Source organism: Pantherophis guttatus, chromosome 3, assembly GCF_059756535.1.
Source record: "Pantherophis guttatus breed Tessera chromosome 3, ASM5975653v1, whole genome shotgun sequence".
NCBI classification, from domain to species: domain Eukaryota; kingdom Metazoa; phylum Chordata; class Lepidosauria; order Squamata; family Colubridae; genus Pantherophis; species Pantherophis guttatus.
The window spans coordinates 49,455,605-49,465,316 of NC_142065.1; the positions used below are offsets into that span (position 1 = coordinate 49,455,605).

General features: G+C 37.2%; 1 long non-coding RNA gene across 1 annotated transcript; it reads left to right on the forward strand.

Moving 5' to 3' along the window:
• Positions 1-526: 526 nt before the first annotated feature.
• On the forward strand, positions 527-8,969 carry LOC132711279 (uncharacterized). The gene is made up of 3 exons (XR_009622104.2): positions 527-920; positions 2,801-2,993; positions 8,738-8,969. It is a non-coding gene; the product is annotated as an uncharacterized LOC132711279 (long non-coding RNA).
• Positions 8,970-9,712: the final 743 nt, after the last annotated feature.

Sequence of the window (9,712 nt, forward strand, 5' to 3'; positions counted from 1 at the left end):
TTTTATGACATCACTGTCCTATGTTAATTCTCAGTGTTCTTATGCCTAGAGCCCTTGCATGGGACTAGATGTATCTGCCAATTTCTGTTTCACTTGGTTTCTCATTTTCCCAACCACAAATTCATTTAACCATCTTTTGACATCAGTTTGCAGATTCAGCCCCAAAAAATATAAACAGAACTCCAGAATATGGCAAGGTTTCCCTTTTTTTACCCCACACATAGGTTTTCAGAATGGGTTAGATTCTGTACTGCCGACTCACATTACAAGAACTTGAAGACAGGGAGATTTAAAGCAAGCAGCACCTTACAGAACAGTGCCATGTTTGTCTACCTTTGAAATAAGAGGCAGCAAGATATTGGAAGTGGGGGCAAAAGCATACTTTTCATAAATCATTGTTCCTTCTTGCCTCTGCTTTAGATTTATCACTATTCATTGTTTCTGTTTCTCCAAGTGGAAGTCGGTTTTCTTACATGTTACTTGTTGTCCTGTTTTATTTTCATGTCCATCCCCAGCTAACAAGAACCTGGCAATGATAAAAGGGATCCTTTGCCTGGCCAGAAAACTGCTTCTAATTGGCAATAATTTGCATGGCTATTCCACTGCTGGTTGCAAAAGTAATCCTCCATAAATCAGCAGCTCGTCATGGAAGCCGGCAACAAATCATAAAGCAGGAGCTAAATGAGTATAACCACAAATTTTAATTACTTTTAAAACTGTGATTAACCTTAATTATGTTTTGTTGCAAGAAATCATCTTTGCAATCCAAACTATGGTTATGTTTAGCTGAACTATCCTGGATTGCAAGCCATAGTAATCAAAATGGATGTGAAAGGTTTGCTGGTGACCACAGTGAAAGATGATACAAAAGAAGGGCCATGACTTCAGAGGGGAGAGATCAGATTTCTCTCTTATATAAGGTATGTAAGCTAATCTTGAATGCAGACTCCAAAGCACAAGCAAAATGTTTTATGTATATTTTATTGACTTGGTAAATTAAGCAACTGTCATTTCAAAAAAAATATTCCAAGGATGGCATTCTAAGTAATGTAATCATAAAACAAATAAAATAAAATTGCATCTAACACGCAAAACAACTATGAAAAATAAAGGTATCTTCAAAGTAAAGTACTTAAAAGCCTTGGCAAAAAAAAAAAAGAGAGGGAGAGAGAATGTCTTGTTCAATTCGTGTCAAGTGAACTTCTGAGGCAAGATTATATCATAAGTTACTTTTTTAACATTTCACCTGTCTGACTTCAAATAATATGAGATATGAAGGATACGAATGAGATTTATTTACAGGACTTATATGGCCACCTATCTCATATAATGATTCTAGATGGCTCATAACAATCCATGCAAACATACATAAACACAAATTAGCCTCCCTCCCTGGGGTGGGGGTGGGGGAGCAGACCTAACATAGGTCAACCCTTATCCTAACCCATTGCTTTGGGAGAAGAGGCAGGTCTTTTTCCAAAGGCAAAAAGGGTAGGGATCAAATCTCAGGTAGGAGGCTACTCCACAGGTCTCATCAGGTGAAAACATTTAAAGGAGGGGATCTGCATCATGTCCCCTATCTAATCTAGTGTCCTCAGGGAGAACCACAAATAATCTGCCCCTGTGCCATGTAGGGCTTTACAGGTAATGACCATCACGTTGAATTGAATTTGTAAAGCAACTAAGAAGCTGCTGCAGCTCATGCAGTAGTAGTACAACTTGGGTGAATCATGGAACCCAAAACTGTGTATGCTACTGCATTCTGGACCAGCTGTGGTTTCCAGATGGCCTTAAGGGCAGCTGTATATAGAGAGTGTTGCAGTATTCCAAACAGAAGATGACTAAGACATGAGTGACTGACTGTGAGTCAGGTTTCTCAATCCAGAAATGTGTGCAATTGACACACAAGTTGAATTTGTGCAAATGCCCACCACCACAGCTGTCATCTGCTCATCTAGTATGAACTGTGAATCCAAAAGGACCTCCAAATTGTCTATCAAATCCATCCAGGAGACTGTTATCCTTTCCAGAGTCAAAGATGTCAACTATCCTGACCCTGGAAAGCCAAAGATCTACAATGACTCTGCCTTTGAGTCACAGTTAGTTTCTCCCCTCATCCAGGCCCTTATGACCTTCAAGCATTGACCCACCCCTGAATCCTTTGTCCATGACTGCAAACTTAATTCTCTGTGATAATTCATTACCAACTTAAAACATCTTCTATCAACAGGCAGCTATCACTGTGCCAAAATGTGAAGAGGCTTTATATCACAATAGCAACAACTTGATGATGAAGATTCTGAACATTACTAGTGGGGAAATGCCTATTTGCTAATTGCTGAACATCCCATATTTTTTTATTACACAATAGTATACATTTACAAGTATATACTCTGATCCCACAATTATATCTTATATTTACTCTGGCCCTGTAGCAATTAAAAGTAGACCTGCACCTACAAGCTGGATAATACGTATTGTTGTACCAGGCAAATGAATATTTTTTATATATATATGCAGCAGAATGCAACAAAATTCCTTTTATTTTTCCTGCTAATTGATTTCATGATCTTGGATGCTAATATACATTAAAATGGTAGATTTTTAACCATTGGTATTCTTAATGCCTGTATTGCTTCTCTGTGTTCATGAAGTCCTTAAAACAACTCTGTATGCTATACAGATTTATATATTTAATACATTTATATCTTTCAAGTGAAATAACATGGTATGAAAATACATACCATATAAATTAATATTAAAGTACAATTATCACATATTGATAAAATATACCACACAGGTCAGTCCTAGAGATCAACCCTGACTCCTCTTTAGAAGGCCAGATCCTGAAGATGAAACTGAAATACTTTGGCCACTTAATGAGAAGGAAGGACTCACTGGAAAAGAGCCTAATCCTGGGAATGATTGAGGGCAAAGAAAGAACAGGATGGCAGAGAATGAGGTGGCTGGATGGAGTCACTGAAGCAGTCAGCGTGAGCTTAAATGGTCTCCGGGGGATGGTAGAGGACAGGAAGGCCTGGAGGAAAGTTGTCTATGGGGTTGCAATGGGTCGGACATGACTTCACAACTAACAACAACAACAACCACACACGTCACCCGTACAAATCAAGGAAGTTAAAAGAATATGTTCTGCTTTATTTGATGGTGCCCAATTTAATTCCATTTTATTCTCCGCATTTTTTCAACTTGAATATTGCATCTGGAATGAGGTGCCATCATTAATATTTACTTATTAGATGTATATATCCTGATTTTACTTGTACATCTATTGAAATAATACATATCTGTGGCCCTACTTACTTCTATACTCCCTTTCTTAAATGATCTCTCCAGTAGTAGATTATAGATTCTATTATTTTTTTTTTACTTATATTGAGTAAATTGTCATGCAGCTTAGTGCTATAAGAACAATTAGTATATTTGAATGCGTGACAACTCTTGGAAAAGTGATAGAATAATTGCAAAAAGTAAGAGCAATGTCTAAATTTGGTTCTTTTTCTTTTTTTTAAGTTTTTTTACTATAGAAAGGCAACAGGTATTAGGATCTCACCAGATTTGCATGCATTAGAACATACATGTAGACTAACCATTCTGTCTGGCAGGCTTTACATTTGTGAGTGAATATTTTTGTCATTGAATTTTAATAAGTGTAAATTAAGCTCTCAGCTGAGAACTGCCACTTCTAGTCTCACATCAGAATCTGCATAAATCATAGCATCACCCAACAAGTGCAACAACGTCCACCAGCTGTTGTTGCTCAGTATCTACCATATCCATGCACTTCCTTTTGCAAATTATATTAATTATGTGTAAATAAAAAAAAGATGTCAATTAGCCAGGAAGCACTGAAGCATGACACATTTAGGATGTTACTTGCAGGCGCTGAACAAGCTGTCCACCTTGAAAATGGAAGACAACTTGTCTCTTCCTTAAAGGAACCCTTTGGTTTAAATTAAAAATTTACAAATTCTAATACAAGAACAGTTGGGTGAAATTCTTTAGACTAAGTAGAATATCCTTGCAGTGTCATAATACAATTGTTTTGCCCTGTTGGATTACAGCATTTTTAAAAAACTGTAAAATTATAATCTGATTGTTTGCCATTTAGGCCATGAAGAGAATCATACCACTTTTGCTCCAATCTCCCATGCTGGGTCTTATGTTATTTGAGATGATCAATTACTATAGCCTCATGCCTGAAAACTCAGAAGCAATAATGTATTTATTGGACAAATCTAAGTTCATCTGCAAGTTTTTGTTACTGGAATTTTTCCACAGGAACTTCATTTAATAATCTAAACATTGTTGTATAAATTGGACTTATCCACAGTGGGATTGTAGATAGTAATATCTATGCCTAAATAACAATACCCTCTTAAAATAGAATTAATAAAATATATTTAATATATTTTATAGAAATAAACTCAATTTATTCATTTTTAAATCTATTCATTTTATTACATCATTATGTTTCTGCTTCCTAAATGGAAGCCGCATTTAAATAGGTTTGTGCATATGTGTATCATTAAATTTGCTACCCAACTCCCAACAACTCTGAGAGGCTTACATCAAATAAATTGCAATAAAACCAATACGGCAGGCATGAGAAATCAGGTGAAATGAAATGTGGGGTCTCAAACTCCTTGAGTTGTGAAGACTCCTTGAGTCTTCACAACAAAGCAACAACAGGGTTCTCTGGATCTCAGAGGAAACCTCGTTCCACAGGGCAGATGCTTCTATAGAGAAGGGGTACTTTGAGGGACCCCTTCAACAGATGATGCTATTTAACTGAAAGAACTAGGACCTTTTTTGGATTTAGGGCTTTTCCTACTATGGATGCATATGAGATGGACACTTTTAAAAAGTCCTAGTTTTCTCTGACTAAATAAGAGAGAATTGTTATTGTAGATATTTAGGTTTTAATATATAATTTATTGACAGAATTTTACAAGAGGCCTAGATGGTATTAATCCCCCTGCCTTTTCCTGTTTTTTTCCCCTGCCTTTTTAATTTCCAAAAGCAGACGAAAAGGATGGAATAGCAATATAATGACATCTGTAAGTAGCATTGGAAACCATTGTTTGGACGTACCTGCAGGAATAAGAGTTAATCATTGGAATTACACATCAATTATCCAAAGCAATTATTTTCACATTATAGCTAAAGATGAGAAAATAGTATTCAAGGCAAAGCAATATTCCAATACATTTGATCAAAAATAATAAGTGAATAATATAGCCGAGCAGCATGATTTATTTACTATTCCACCATGAAGAGAGTGCCAAGAGGGACCACTGAGAGAACACTTGTGGTAGATTCATTTTTCACATTTTCCAGGCGAAGGAACACAGTAGAGAGTATTCCTCTTTTGCTTGTATAGACTGATGAGCCAACAAAGCAAAACTCCTCTGTATATTTTTGCCTTTCTAAAGATCACACAGTATGGACTTTGAATAAGCAGGAGAGGGAAGAGTATTGATGCTTTTGAACTTGGGTGTTGGAGAAGACTCCTGAGAATACAATGGATAGTCAAGAAAACAAACTAATGATTCATCAAATAAATCCACCCAGAGCTTCAGACACAAATGACCAGGATCAAACTATCCTACTTTGGTCACACTGGCAAAGACCTATCTCTCTGGAAAAGGGTCTCATGCTGGGAAAGGTGGAAGGAAAATGAAGTGGACGACCAGCAGCAAGATGGATGGACTCAGTTATAGTGGCAATGAGTGCCCTGTTGGTAGATCTGAAAGACCCAGTAAAGGTAGATCATCCTGGAGAAAATCTTTGTGATTGAAAAGAATCAATACCAGCTTGATGGCATATACTAGTAGTCTTCAACCTATGACCACAATTGTGCCCAAAATTTCTGTTGTTGAGTGAATCATTTGTTAAGTGAGTTTGTCCCATTTTATGATCTTTCTTGCCACAGTTGTTAAGTGAATCACTGCAATTGTTAAGTTAGTAACACAGAGATTAAGTGAATCTGGCTTCCCCATTGACTTTGCTTGTCAGAAAGGTACAAAAGATGATTACATGACCCCGGGACACTGAAATCCTCATAAATATGAGCCAGCTGTCAAGCCTCTGAATTTTGATCATGTGACCATGGGGATGCTGCAATGGTCGTAAGTGTGAAAAAGGGTCATAAGGCATTTCGAATGGTCACTAAATGAATGGTTATAAGTTGATGACTATCTGTAATCAATCAACGAATAAAAATACATAATACCCAGCTTATTGATCCAATTTACTGGATCAGGACAAAGATATAAATAATATCATTTCCTTCCACAGATGCTCTGAAAGTGTACAAGGATGGTTTTGGGGGGAGATCTAGGTTCAGGTCTATTTTGAGTCACCAAAGCTCTTTGGGTGACTTTGAGCTACTCCAACCTATCCCATCTAGTTGTTGTTCTGGATAAAACTAAGAAGCAGCCCTACATATGCCATCTTGACTTCTTAACAAAAGTCAGGATATAAGTGCAATAAAATGTTAAAAATGAAAAACAAATAAAATATTTTTATCAGATCTGGACTACAAAAATCCAGATAGCCACTTAGTAGCAAAGAAGGGAGGACGGGTAAAGGAGATTCTGTATGTCTTTGCTGCCTTCCCATGTTAACTGGGATTTACGGTCCAGATCTGTAAATTCCATTTCAGAATGGAACCGTTTCAGAATAACTTGCAACAAGATTCACATTCTTTGTATGGATTGTCAAAATATTTATCAGAAATCTTTTTTTTACATCATTGGAAGCAATCTTGAGCCTACCAAAAGGTTTCTACCAGAGACCAACATTTTTGTTTTTCTATGATAAATTGGACAAAAAACAACAATATTCAAGGTTCTTCTAACGACATCATCTACCTCAACTTTATTTCATAAAATGTGTCATCTCCTATGTCTTGATCTTTTTGGATTAGACATTGTACCCTTTAAAGCAATGTAGCTCCATTAGCATGAAAACTTTCACCTACTTTTTTTTCTTGAAGCTGTAAGTACAAACTCATAATTTTTCTTTTCCGCCTCTCCCTTCTCCTCTCCCCCCAGTTGATAACACTGCAGAGAAAAAATTAGATTTAGTGATTTTTCACATGTGATTCTGCCGAAAAGCAGTTAAGTAATATCAAATAATAAAATAAAGGCTATCTGTGTTTAGTCTGCAGTATTTTACACGTATAAATATTACAGTTACAGGCCAAACCAGATGTTATGCAGGACATCAGCATTCAAGATCTTCTGTGGATTTCTTTTCAGAAAATATTAATAGCAGTCAATCCCAATTAACATGAAAGGAACTTTCTCTCATGCTGTTAAATTTCTCTTAAAATTGTTCTTGCCCTGGAGTGCCTATTTACTTTATGGAGCAAAAGCTTACTGGCATTACACCAGGAACTATAAGTAGCCCTTGGACTAAATTCATGAGCTCTTCATCACAATTTCAAAATAAAGGTGTGTGTCTTTTATCCATCTATGACAGCCTGCAGTGCAAGAGAGAAACATAGACTTAGATCAGTGGTGGGTTTCTACTAGTTCGCCCCGGTTCGGGCAAAACGGTAGCGGTGGCGGGAGGCTCCGCCCACCCACCCGGACGTCATCACAGACGCTCTGTGCATGTGCAGAAGGCTCTGTGCATGCGCAGAAGCGCTACACGCGAGTGAAGCAAGCACGCGCACACCCGCACTCACAGTTCCGAGCCGGTAGCGAAGGTAAGTGAAACCCTCTACTGATTTAGACTATCAGAAAGAAAAGGGACGGTGGAAGTGCTTCAATCCTGCTTCTATCAGATTATAAAAAAGAGACACTTGACATTACAAAAAAAGAAAAAGAAAAAAAAGGTGGCCAATATTCTTTATTCTTTGTGACAATCTGGATCAGTAGTAGAAAAAAGTAGAAAATTTAAAAGATAATCCTCCTTGGTTCCCAATCCGTGGCTGCTATTATCATACCACGTCTAAATTACAAAAATCCAGATGACCACTAGATGGTAGCAGCAGAGATATAAAAACAAACAAGAAACAAGCCTATAAAGAAGCCATTTCTATCCTTCACAATCCCCTGGAAAATAAGGTTTTCCTCAAAATTCATTGGAATGTGCAGTAAATTATATGTATAAGAAGAAATGCAGGACACTCTTAACTCTACTATGTGGCAGTCCTCTAGATCAGGGATCTCCAATTTTGGCAACTTTAAGCCCGGCGGACTTCAACTCCCAGAATTCCCCATCCAGCTTTGCTCTACACATAATTCCTCTACTATGTGGCAGTACTCTAGATCAGGGGTCTCCAACCTTGGCAACTTTAAGCCTGGCGGACTTCAACTCCCAGAATTCCCCAGCCAGCTTTGTTTTGCTGGCTGGGGAATTCTGGGAGTTGAAGTCCATCAGGCTTAAAGTTGCCAAGGTTGGAGACCCCTGCTCTAGATCTTTGCAGCAGAAGTAAAGTAAACCTACTTATTATTAAACACTTTGGAAGATTATAATAGATCCCAGTAAATAAGCAGCATGTATGAACTCATCCATAGTCAAGTAAATACCTTTAAATTTAATTGCTTCATAGGGCTGCTGCATATCTGATAAGAGTTCCTGAATGATTATGAACACATTTAGCCAAACTGTGCTATATTTAGTTAAAATGACTTAGTTTCTGCTAAAAATTTAACATTCTAGATTTACAATGATTTATAATTCCTCTCTTTTGAATTATATACAGTATCTCTGCAAAGAAAGATCAGAATCATGCAGGCCAAGGTTTTCCCTATGACACTCAGAAGATGAAAGTTGGATTTGAAGAAAGAAGTATAGAAAGAGTATTGATGCTTTTGAGATCTCCTGTTGAAAAAGGCACCTGAGAAAGCTTGGATAGCTAAGAAAACAAATGCATGGATCATAAAAGAAGTCAATCCAGATTTCTCATTTGAGGCACAATTACTAATGATCATATTTTGGACACATTAAAGACCTTCCTTGAGAAATTCATAATGTTGGAAAAAATGGAAGGAAAGAGGAAGTAGTTATTAAAAGGTTCTGAAGAACAATCTCCTTTGATCTTTTGTGATATGTGTACTGTTTCTATTAATATTTCACATATATGACCTGAGATATCTTTATTTATTATTTATTTAGCTATAGAGGCATGATGGCTCAGTGGTTAAGTTGGGCTTGTCAGCTGCAAAGTTGACTGCCCGGGTTCAAGATCCAAGTGTTGCATGATGGGGTGAGCTCTCGTCCTCACCTTAGCTCCTGCTGACCTAGCAGTTCAAAACCATGCAAACGCAAATAAATAAATAGGTACCACTTTGGTGAAAATGTAACAGCACTCCATGAGTGCTCCATCATACTGTCCATGGAAATGTCTTTGGACAGCGCTGGCTCAATGGTCCTTGAAACTGAGATGAGCATCGCCCCTATAGTTGGTAACAACTAGCAGAGTAAAATCTGCAGGGGCTCCTTATATGCAGTAGCTAAAGTAGTTTACAATCAAACACAATACAAATACAATGAAATTTTTAAAATACAAACTAAAAACACTACATATGCTAGGCAATACAAGGCACATATTTACAAACTAAAACTGTATATATTAAAATACAATTAAATGCCAGTTTAAAAGCCTGGGAAAATAGAAAGGACTTTATTTGTTGCCAAAATGATGTGGGCACCAGTTGAACTTCTCAGAAGAGGGGGT